The sequence below is a fragment of the Caloenas nicobarica genome, chromosome 2, assembly GCF_036013445.1.
Source record: "Caloenas nicobarica isolate bCalNic1 chromosome 2, bCalNic1.hap1, whole genome shotgun sequence".
Classification (NCBI taxonomy): domain Eukaryota; kingdom Metazoa; phylum Chordata; class Aves; order Columbiformes; family Columbidae; genus Caloenas; species Caloenas nicobarica.
The window spans coordinates 122,419,437-122,432,192 of NC_088246.1; the positions used below are offsets into that span (position 1 = coordinate 122,419,437).

Genomic DNA, 12,756 nt, shown 5'->3' on the forward strand with positions numbered 1-12,756 from the left:
CACAAAGCCTTGAAAGGCTTATGTTGCTTATTAATACTTTATTGAGATTTCTGTAAAATAAAAGGCATATCTTTCTATCTATCTAAAAAATATGTTTGGTTGACATGAAATACTTTGAGCACTTTCTTTAATTGTTTTAAATGCTTCTGAGGCACTCTCTTATAAAAACTATGCTTCCCATGGCAAATAAAAGATTTTTCTTCCATTTACGTTGTAGTCCAGAGTAGCTTTTGAACTTCAGGACATTAAAAAGTTTTAGAAGTGCAATACGCACCATAGACTATCAGCAATTTTAGGCTGAGGATACCTACATGTTAACTTTTGAGAGGAAGGTCAGACTGCATCCTGAAGACAGCTGATTACCTGATGAGCTAGACAGCATTCATGTTGTGAGTCACTCAATGTAGTTATTGGATAGCAGTGTTTATATCCTAGGGCTGCATACTCTATAGCCCAAGAGAGGAAGGAAGTAATTTGGACACCTGCTGGAAATTTATGTGATAGAAAAGAGTGATTAGATCAAGTTCTTATTTAAGTCTCAAACTATAAATCTCAAACTGTGTGTTAAATCATTTCTTCATGTCCAGCAAATTAAGTTTTGCCTCAAATATGGACTTAATCTTCATTTACATATTTTTCTCATTTGTCGTCTCATTTTTTTTTTCTAATATTAACTTGTCAGTATAAGAAGTATTAGCTAGCTATTTTTTTCTCTGCAATATTAATGTCTTTCCCTGAAAACTGCTTTCCATAAGGGTAAGTTTTGCCTGACCAAACTTAGTGACCACGTCTGTGTTACATCTGTGTTCAGATTTTTGACAATACAGGGAGGAATGTACTGTATTCTTCACCAAAGCCTGAAATAGGCCAGATGAATGAGAGGAGTCTACGTGCCTTGTTCTGTTCTAGACATTTAAAATTTAGTGAAATAAACAGACCTGTCCCACAACTAGATATTATTAACTGGAATCCTAAATTGATAAACAGATAAACAAACGTTACTTATTTTCTGGTTCTCAAAGAAGAGTTACTAGATATTGTATGTATTTTACTGACGTTTCAAGGGTAATTTACAGACTGGACTTAAGAATCTGCAGGGAAGTGATGTGATGCCTAGCTTTTATCCATTTGGTTTCTGAAGAATGGAGAACCATCGGGATAAGATCCAAAATAGTCAGGGTCTAGCGCTGTCTCGGGCAGCTTACAGGGACAGGTCTGACAGCCCTTCTCTCTTTGTGGCTTAAGGGTCTGAGTCAAATCTTCATTCATGTCAGATTCAAAGCTCTGAATGCTTCCACAAAGACTCTAAGAAATTAATGTAGGCCCCCTTTAGGTACTGGAAGGCAGCTATAAGGTCTCCCTGGAGCCTCCTGTTCTCCAGGCTGAACAAACCCAAGTTGCTCAGCATTTCCTCATAAGACAGGTGTTTCAGTCCTCATGGCCCTTCTCTGGACTCGCTACAACAGGTCAATGTCCTTCTTATGTTGGGAGTCCCAGAGATGAATGCAGTACTCCATGTGGGGTCTCACAAGAGTGGAGGAGAGGGAGAGAATCATCTCCCTCGACCTGCTGATTCCACTTCTTTTGATGTAGTCCAAGATATGCTTGGTTTTCTGGACTGCAAGCACACATTGCCAGGTTGTGTTGAGCTTCTCATCAATCAACCTCCACAAGCCCTTCTCCTCGAGGCTGCTCTCAATCCATTCTCTGCCCAGCCTGTATTTGTGCTTGGGATTGCCCCAAACCATGTGCAGGACCTTGCGCTGGGCCTTGTCGAACTTCATAAAGTTTGCACAGGCCTATCTCTCAAATCTGTCAAGGTCCCTCTGGATGGCATCCCTTCCCTCCAGTGTGTCGACTGCACCACACGGCTTGGTGTCATCAGCAAGCTTGCTGAGGGTGCACTCGATCCCACTGTCCATGTTGCCAACAAAGATGTTAAACAGCACTGGTCCCGGTACTGACCCCTGAGGAATGCCACTCATCACTGGTTGCAACTGTTTAAGTGTGACCATCCAGCTAATCCCTTATCCACCATGTGGTCCATCCATCAAAACCATGTCTCTCCAATTTGGAGACACGGATGTCATGCTGGACAGTGTCAAATGCTTTGCACAAGTGCAGGTAGATGACGCCATGTTGCATATGTCCAGTATCTCTCTGCTCTCTGACAAGTTCTTGAAAAGTGGTAGCAAAGACAGAAAAGGAGGAAATTGAGTCGCCATACCCACAAAAGGTATAGGTCATCTTTCTTTTATATTATACTTAGAAAGATTCAGTATGGGGAAAACTTTTTTCTTTTTCTTTTTTTTTTTCCTTTTCTTTCTCTAGCCTCACCTTAATTCAGGAACTGTTAATATCCATAGCTTACCAGACATGAATTTGTTCTGTCTTGCCATTTTGGAATTTTCATTGGAGGCTGAGGGTAGAAATAAAAACATACTTGATTGTATTATCTTTTTTGTTGCATAAAGTGAGTGTAAAAGTTCCCAAGAATAACATTAATTTTAGTAGATTAGAATGAAGGTGTTCAGTAGGTCTATAAACACATTATTCCTTGGGGAATTGTATTAGCTAAATAAATTAATTAGAATCAATGAAGCATGTACTTTTACTGAAGATCTTCTATTGAAGGAGCACATGGGATTCAAAAGGCTTAAAGAAAGTATTTTTAATTACAATTTACTTCGAGGGGAGAGGTGAATACGTCTTTCATTTTTTCTCGTTCATTTATTTTACATCCATGCAGATGATTGGTGCTTCATATCATACCCTGTGAAAGGAAAAATATTTATTAAATCTCTTGAACTTCTAAGAACAAAACAGAATTCTGTGGACCACAGGTGGTCATTGACCTTCTCCCTTTCATGGCAATAATATTCCGTGGTACTGGTAATACAGTTGTAACCTGAATTTGAGAAAATAATTGATGTATAAAAGAGTATATAGCAATTGACAATTTATGTGTTACCTACAAAAGAAGACAGCAACAACAAGAAGACACACACAAAAGAAAAAACAACAAAAAAAGAAGTTTTAATCGATGAAAATGTCTGAAGGAAAACTAACAATGATGATAAAATTGTAGTTAATTGCAAATGCAGAAACATTCCCTAGAAATTCATTATATGAGAACATTTTTGGGGTTTTTTTAAACAGTTGTATTTCCTTGTAAGGAGACACTGTTTACTGAACAATATCTGTTACATTAATATGTTTAGCACCTTAGAGAACTTTTACTTTCAACCTGTTATTTTGGGAAACAAAATTTATGAAGTCCATCCTATTTTATGACACATCAAACAAATTTCACAGTGGCAAATAGATAAACTATTCTCATGAGTTGTCAAGCGAAAAATTGATTTAATTTTCATTATTTATAGTAATTTATAAACAAATTATTATTATTTAAGAATAAACATTTTCTTTCTTGGAATATGTCTCAGTAATGCTGGATTTAGAACCAGAACAAGTCCACCTTTACTTATGAAGAATGATTCTGGAAAATGGTGCAGGTCTGGAGAGGTGAAAGGAAGAAAAAGAAAGATGAAGAAAAGAAAGGAGAAAAAAATAGTAGATAGGCAATTCTGTGGCCAGGAACTTTCAGCCAAGATCTAGACAGACATCTGGCTTCTTTCTTCCTAAAAACATGTGTCTACCTGATGGCTCTGGTGGTGTGTAAGTGCTGAGTGTCCAGAGGCACTTGATCCAACTGGCATGCTGAGCATACCCCTGAAATCCAGTAGGATCAAGGTACAACAGTATGCGGTTTATAGCTGCTTTCTTTAAACGTACAGCCAGAAGTCATGCTGTTTCCAATTATTTGTTTAACAGCCCACTGTTTATGCTACTTGGTTAACAGAAGCAATAGTCACTCATCACTTCATCCTATTGCTCCCACAAGACTGCCGTAATGGTGGTAGGTTCAGAAAATATGCCATCCTCTCCTTCTCCTGCTGTTGGAGTAGGATGCCTTTCAAAACCATTCCCAAACAGTAGGAGAGTGTGCAAAAAGGACACAGAGCCCTGAGATTATGCACAAAAGCCCTGAAGAAAAGATGCCTTCTGTGAGAGGAGAAACTTCTGCCTAAGTATTAATTAAGAGTTTACATCAATCAATTGTTTGATAAAGTTCCTGTAGGTCATTGTCTTCATTTCATAGGGCCTTGAACTATTCCATCAGGATCTCTCATTCAGCCACACAGATGGCGCTCACAGAAGATTTTTTAGGTTGTCTTCTCTGTGGGTGAAGGAGCCTTCCTGTCCCTCTATAGAGCTCTCTGTGGATACAGAGTCTCAGTGACCAACACTGAAGTTAGAGCTTTGTTCAGGACCCAATCTTATTTTTGAGGCAGTTACATTCTTTATGGGTTGTATCCCTTGGTTGTTCATGTCATGCAACATTTAGCATTAAAAAAAAAAGAGTGGAAGAAAGCTCTGATATTATTGCAAAACAATTGTTATTCCTTAAAGATTAAGCTTTTCCAGTGAAACTAAAAAAATCCGTGGAAATACTGAGATGTCAGAGACAAGTCAGCTATTGACAGACATCACCCCATTGTCAAAAATAATTAAGTGCAAGATGAGTTCAACACGTTATGAACTCTATTGTTAACTCCCTGTCAGAGGCCATTCACATATAACCAGAAAAAGATCCTTAATATAGCCTAATTTCAATCTAAATATCAGGCAAATTAAAACAGTTTATTCTAAAAAGGAAAAAAAATAGATTACTTTATAAATTATTACAAGAAGCATGAAAACAATATTATATAGAATATACTAATTGTCATGTTCATGATCTAATCATCCCCTAAGTTTTTTCTCAGTTCCTAGAAGAGATATTTTAGCAGTGGTTTTCCTCTACCTTGCTGTCTTTCAGAATGGGACTGCATTCTGGTTCTCTTTCTCAACACAGTTGTATTTGGATACCACTGTTTGAAAAATAATTTTAAAAATGGTTCCAGAGTAGCTCCACTTCTTCTCGCTCTGTAATTAATTTAGGAAGATTTTTATTTACTTTAAGAGTGTATAAGAATGCAAGTTACACATCATTACTTTAGTCTTTTACATGCCACCTTTTCCATTCTGTTTAGCAAGTCAACTGACTTTCAAGTGGTTTCAAGATATTTAGCATCTCTACTCTCATCTGAATTCTCACCTTCTTTTTCCCTTCCTCCTCAGTCTCCATAGAATATCAGAGTCCTTCACATGTCATAACCCTTTCCCCCTCACCCCCGTTAACAACTGAGAAGGGATGATAGGATTCATCTTTCATTTCTCAATGGTTGTTTATGAGCAATAGAAGAGTCTTACTGCCTTCAGTCTCAAGGGTGCCTTATCTGCAGGCAGTCTGTACTAGAAATTCCTTTCCAGAGTGTATTTTAAGGATGAAAGTCTGTAGTGAGAAATTTGATACATTGCCCCATTGAAAATGAAGGTAGATATGAAACTGGTAAAATCAGAAAAACCTGGACAGCTATAAATGTTCACATTATGAAACGTGAATTACTGTATTTGTATGTACTACTGTGTGTGCCACCGAAGAATAATGTGACACTGTAATAAAAACAATGGTGAAGCTGGTTTTCTAGGAATAGTAAGTCGAGACTATTTTAAAAACGATTCCAAGATAGATATGACTGCTTTGAGATCAAAGACTCGTAGAATAACAGAATTATTTAGATTGGATGAGTTGTCGTAGGTCACCTGATCAAAACTCTGCTCAAAGAAGGGCCAACATAAATCAAGTTGCTCAGGACTTTGCCCAGTCAAGTGCTGAATATATTTAAGAATTGAGATTTCATGACATCTCTCACTAAGAGAAATAATTCAACATTTTCTGTATTCTTTAACCACTAAAAGACATCAAAGGTCCTTTGATATATGATTTTTTGCCATAATTCCACAAGACAGAGAATAAATCTCTTCCTGTAGATCTAGCAAGGTATATACTCTGAATTTCAATTGCAGAATATTTATTTGTTTTTATAAAAATAGTTTATTTATCAGACTGTTTTCTGAAACTTTGCTGCTATGCACTGATTAGCTGTTGCTGGAGATACTGATGCCCAGAAAGTTTAAGAAGAAAATTCAGTAACATTTTTTGTAAAAGAGACACCTGTCCCCATTAATACTTGTAAAGAAATGCTAACTACACCATAACCAAGTGTTGTGTGTCACTTGCCATCATGTTACTGATTGCAATAGTTGTTAATCTTTGAAGAATTACATATACTATATTTTATTTGGCTCTGATAATTGCTTCCTTATGTGCATTTCTGTGAATGTGAAACTTGGTTTCAAATGGTGTTTTACCTTGTTGTAATAATACAGTCCTTCCCTTGATGATGTGAGTTCTTAGAAATTAGTAACTTTCCTTGAACCTTTATCAATTTTTTTAATAACAAAAAACCCCCTACCTAACTACCAGCTGACCTTTTATAGATCTTCTTTCTCACAGAAAAATCATGGTGCTGGTGAGGAAGGAAAAAAACGCATGTAACTACTACTTCTTCATTCACACTCTCTTCATTCAAAACAATTCATTAACTGAGCATGGATTACGAAAACTAAAAAGAAGTGGATTTATGCAGAAAACTAAGTATTGTTTGTACTTTTGATAATGAAATTTCACTTCTTGATGGCTTTTTCTTCTTTCAGTTGCATGCACTAAATTCTTAAAAAATGAATGAGTTGCTAAAAGGCAATGTAATTCTAGACCAAAGTTATTCAATTATTTTTGGAGATTTTATTTATATTTATTTTTCTGGGAGCATCTAAGTAGTAATTGTGTTCTCTGAGAGCCCTAGAAAGCCTTAAGAACACTTTAAGCTTACAGAAGTCATTTGATACGCAGATAGAACATAGTATATTTATTTCTCATTATCAATAGCAAGATATGTTTTTCAAATATTAATAGCTTTTTTTTTTTCAGTTTGCAAGTATTGCTATTTATATGACTAAGATTGGAAAGTAAAAATTTGACTTCACCCAGTAGCCATGAATAACATTATTGCATAGATTTTTGATTTTGGTTTCATCAGAGGAGGAAGCATTTAAATATAATATTTTAAGCCTAAACAGGCTTTTGTATACTTACATATATATCTGCACTGCTAATTTTATGAAAAGCTCGGACTTCAATCTCACAAAGCTATAAAAATATCTGTAAGTCAGGTCTTGTGAAGCTATTATTACCAAAAAAGGCACTTATGTCAAATATGTCTTTTTTGCTGTGCAAGCAATGACACCAGAGTCTCAAAAAACAGCTTTAGATATACACTGAGTATTTGCAGTTTTATTCTGGCTTTGTGAGCACTTTGAAATGTAAATGTCTAATTCTATAGAAATGTAATTGTAATGATGTGCAAATTCAAAAGATAAATTACTAAAATTGATTTCAAAGTAATCTAACCTGTTATCCATCATTTATGTTTTCTACATACTCAGACATTTGGGGTTATCACATTTTATGGTTACCTTCTCGTTTGGATGAAGCAGAAATCTAGCAGACTTTCAGAATGCGAGCAAAGCAGTGACATGAATAGCATGATCTTAAAGACAGCCAGCCTAAATTGCACTTGTCCTGTCCAAGTTCTGCTTACCAGTCCTTTTCAGAGAAACAGAAGACGGAAATCAAAACAATATCTGTGACCAGTCATTGAAATCTAATTATAAACCACTCCTGGGGTGAGTTAAGAATGGTAATAGATGTTTCTGTGAGTAATTCACTCACACTGGTACCACAGAAAGATGAATATGTCAGTTGTTTGCTCAGTGGCACCATCAAAACTCTGAAAGACGCTGTTCAGTGATTTGTAATATTCTGATATTTTTCTTTATTCAGCCTGTTTCAGTAGTCTAACCTGACAAAGATGAATGTAAAATATTCTTCATCAGAAAAGAGAGGCCATGCCCTCCAGCTTGATTACCTGAAATATTATTTTATTTAACCCATTTATATTTTAGAGCCTCAAAAATGTATTACATTTATACTGTGTTCATTTAGAAGAGAGAAAAAAAAGTCATCAATCGAAAGATAAGTCCTGAACACAGTCAAGCTACTGGGCTCTAGAATAGATGATGTTTACTTTCTCGCCACCTGACTATTAAACTTTCTGTATTGCACTGTTTAAACACTCAAAAAAACCAGAAATTTTCTCCTGGATTAAAATTTACAGCTCTTGTAAATTCACTAGGTGAAAAATGTACAGGCAGAAATTCAAATATTACCATGTAGCAAATAAAAACAAACAAAAAACCCCAGCAAAACCAGAATCCTACTGGTTGCAGTCACACAGCAGCAAAAGGAGAGGAAATTATGGCAGTGTGATATACAGTAATTTTTTTAGTCAGGATGTGTGTAAAACCTGCTCGTTTTAAAGGGGTTTACTGACACCTGCTCTGTTGAGAGTGCCAGAGAAGGTCTGAAGCTTCCCAGGTCGGCTGTAAATGCCTGTGATGGCAGTGGGACTGAGTCTCTTCAGTGTTAAACCTACCGCCAAATGCACGTGCTCAGGGAAGTGCTAAACTGCTCTAAAGGTGAGTTATGTGGCAGGTAAAGAAGAGAAGTCTCTACAAGAAGGAGACTCATTCAAGTGAGGAAGGCAGTTGGCTCTAGATAACACAAGATATATTTTTTCATCATGTGTTAATGGCTACCATACCTATTAAGTAGGAAAATGATTCACCCAATCCCATGTAACATCCACGCATCCCTTATGCAGTTCAGGGGGTTTACCATATGCTGACTAGCTACTCGAGTTATTCAAGTTGATGATTTTTTTTTTTTCTTTAATTAACCAGTCAATATTCTGCAAGCCAGGACTAAAATGAGCTCTTTTTGTACTGATTCCTTCTAGTAATTTCACACACACACACATCAATATAGATTTGTGTCTAATCCTGCAGTTTGCATCCAAATCTATCTTTGTAAAAAGTTACATAAGGTCTTTCTTGTAAAAAGTCTTGAGACAGGAATGCTGTACTTTCTAAATGCTAATCACCTCTATTAAAATGAACAAATTCAAACTGTAATGAATTTTAAATATGTGTAATTATTCATTGACTTGAATAATTTAAAGGAGAAAAAAAACCCCGAATTTTAATGTTGACATTTTGACAAAGGCACACAGTTGCCCAATTAATGTTCAAATTGACTTTGTCTTCAGAAGCATTTATTTCAATGAACAGACACTTAGAAGTCTTAAATAAGTAAAATGAAATGTAAAATGCACATGGTATTAAATAAGTGAGGCAATTTAAAGGTCAGAACAGATGCACTGACAGTTTTTTATCTTGGAAGACTCATATTCATACTCATATTATGTGAAACAGTCTGGAGGGCAACAGAATAAACCTGGATTCAGAAGACAAATCATTGTGTTAGTCAACACTGTGAATAATGGTGAGGGATAAGGAACCCAGATAGTGTTCTCTACCCTGGTTTTAATACCCTTTTCTTTGCATGATAGTCTCAGAATTCATTATAGTCATATGTTCACAGAAAACCAAGAAAACCACACTAAAATGAAACAAAAACTGTCATGATAATGCAATCACTGGCAAAAACAGTCCTGTATTTAAAAGGCTTAGGTTGGGGGTTTTTTTGTATTTTTATCTTAGTGCTTTTCCTAAAATATAGTATAATTTGTGTTAAAACTCTGGAGAATTCCCCTGAAAGTCAAGGCTATTTAAGACATTTTAGCAATATGTTGGACTGGTATGAAATATGGTGATTTATGGTAATTTGTCTTGCTTGATTAGGATATCCATGTGATGTAAGTATATACTAAATAGGAGATTATGGATTTTTGAAAGAAGAAAGTGTCCTGTTTCATTTATCATTTATGTTTTTTTAAAAAAATTATACATGATTTAACTCATAAACCATTATAACTTCTTGAATATTTGTTACTGAACCAACATCCAGTAAATTAGCTAATTTGTGTCACCATTTGATTTTGAGGAATGAGTTGCTTCAGGTAAGTCAGAAACCAGGACTGCAAAAATTATCTTTTAAGTGAAATGTTATCACAAATAAAATCTGTTTTCCCCACCACAGCCACCTTCGTTGATAATTGTCACTAGTTTATAGGAATGTAAAAAACTTCTAAGATTAAAAAACTAACCTGGATTTTAAATTTATAAAGGGGGCTGCTATACACTGTCCATTTGTGATTCACATTTATTTCCATTCATCATGTGTCTGTGGTTGTAAACACTTCTTTTCAGATAGAATCTCATGAAATTCCGTATTTTGGGCTAAGTCCACGTGTGTAGCATTAAGATGTTACATGTCACAAATCTCACAAGTCAAATTTCATATTCATCTACTATTTCAATAGATATATACACATGAACTATTAATTTGGAAAGTTAAGATCCCTTTCCAAATAAATAATTTTCTTAAAGTTGTTCATAGTCAAAGCTTTATGAGAAGTCAAAATATTTAGCAGTAATGTAAATGTCTCAAGAACGTGGCCTCTACATTATCTCATAACTGAAAATTTTTCAACAGTTTCTCAGCTTCATTATATAAAAACTACAATATTTTACCTAACATCACATGTTCATTGTGTTTAGGTAAACTGACACCACATTAGTAACCCGTAAGTAAAATGGTTATCAAGTATTTGTTCAGTTTAGCCCTGTTTTCCAGAATTTAGCCTATGCTTTTTTAATCCACACATGTGAATATGCATATCCACTCAAACAACTCTGTAAGCGTTCCTAATGACAATCATACAGCCTTTGCTTAACATTACTTCTGTATGTTTAATAGTAGGTATTTAGTCTGAAGGAGAAATGCCTTTTTGTTAATAAAACCTTGGTACAGCAAGTTGTCTGAAAAATCAATGTAATTTCTCCTCATGATCTACAGAGGCAAGGGAGAAATACCTAAAGGAGCATTTTCCTTAAATTTCATGTCTCCTTTAGTATTAAGGCAGTCAAATGTGAAATATCAATACATCTGCACAGCATGAGTGACTGTATCCTGTTATTCTGATGAATAGTAGAAGTAGAAATGAGGAATGTGAAAAATAAAAACACTAACTGAAAATAGATTACATATAGTGCTACAGTGATATTAAATATCATCAGGCAAGATGATATCTTACTGCGTGTCCAATTTTAATGAGACAAATCAAAGATGGAACCAAATCAATTCAGTTTAATTAATTTAAAAGTATAGATATCTCAATTCCTAGAAATTAGAGATCATTCATTCTCTTTCAGTTACAGAGAGGAAAATTTGCCAAACTTCTGAACATAGTAGTGCATTTTTTTAATACTGATTTTACTCATCTGTGTAGCCTTTCTCAGCCACTGAGCTCTACAGATTCCTACCAAGTCAGAGGGATGGGAATCTGTACTTATCTTACATTGGATAACATACAAAACAGCAGAAATGAGGGAAATTGGAAGAAACATTGAATTGAAATAATCTAAAATTTCTCTTACTGTATCTGTCAGTTGTTTGTTTTTCCTGACTATGTCTTGATTCAGGAGTGAATGAGATTTCAGAGAATGCAGTTCTTAGATATTGCCTGACAATATGGTGTTGAGCACTCTGATTCTTGAGTACTGTGGTACAGCTCTATCTTATTATTGAGTTTTATAAACTTTTTTAATCACCAAACCAGCAGATACTTAAACACATTAGCCATTGGACCTCAGACTATATTGTAGTATTAGTGTTTGCTATTTGAAGAAGAATTAAATGTTGAGGTTTCACTGTAAATGTTAGAGGAATGGACATTCTCCCTGTCTCTGTTTATAGACCATTAAATACCTAATAAACTGTGATGGAGAGTAATAGTGTAGATTTTTTACACATTAATTTGAAAAAGCAATTAATTTCCAGTGTGTTACAATAAAATCCAACCAAAAGACAAGAAGAAGAAAAAAAAAAATGAAAAAAAAGATCTCCCTATTTATTTTCATGTATATTCCATGAAGAACTGTGAATGAAAATCCTCTTCCCAACAATAATGAAATAAACTTTTGTAAATCACTTCTTTAAAAGTATGTGACACAAAATCTCAAAGGATTAAACATGCAGTAGGTACATTTATACTGTAGGTAGACTTACTAACTCATTGACTATTCTTATGATTGTATAATGGTTATTTTTCCTGAACTGTTTTCCTTACATGTTCATTACTGACATTTAAGACAGAGAATGCCCCATGACTAATTAATGTATAAGTCAGTTTCAGAGAGAGATTTAAAAATAGATCTATTCCATTAGCAGCACTGTGTGAAATATGAGTTGATCTATTCTCCGTAGCAGTAGTGTACAAGTGCCCAGTGGAAATTGTTTTTTATTGCTAATGGCATGGTTATAAATCAAAAGTTGCATGATGTGTCTACTCCCTGTTCAGATTTTCTCCAGAAGCTGGGGTAGTGGTGACTCATACACAGTTACTAAATAATGATTTGATATTAAATTACTCAAATTGAATAGATGGATAGGTAGGGAATTAGATCCTAAAATGGGTTTGAATAAGTTCTATTTCATACATCTATGTTGGTAGATCTGCAAGCAATGGTAAGAGTCAACAACATTCTGGTTATTTCTTAGCTGTTGGTAAAGTCTGTTCAAAATAGTGTCTGAAAACAGTCTATTAGTTTGCTATTCCTAAGCAAGCAGGTTCAAAACTCCTACATGGGCATTTTCAGAGGAGAAAAAAATGCTGTCATTATTTGGAAATAAAATTTGCAAGGTCATATTGCTTAAGGCATAATTGT

At 34.9% G+C, this 12,756-nt stretch overlaps 1 protein-coding gene across 1 annotated transcript in view; it reads left to right on the top strand.

Annotated features, from left to right (window-relative positions):
- The window catches only part of SNTG1 (syntrophin gamma 1), a 329,768-nt gene that overhangs the window by 274,870 nt on the left and 42,142 nt on the right, over positions 1-12,756 (top strand). The window lies entirely within an intron of this gene.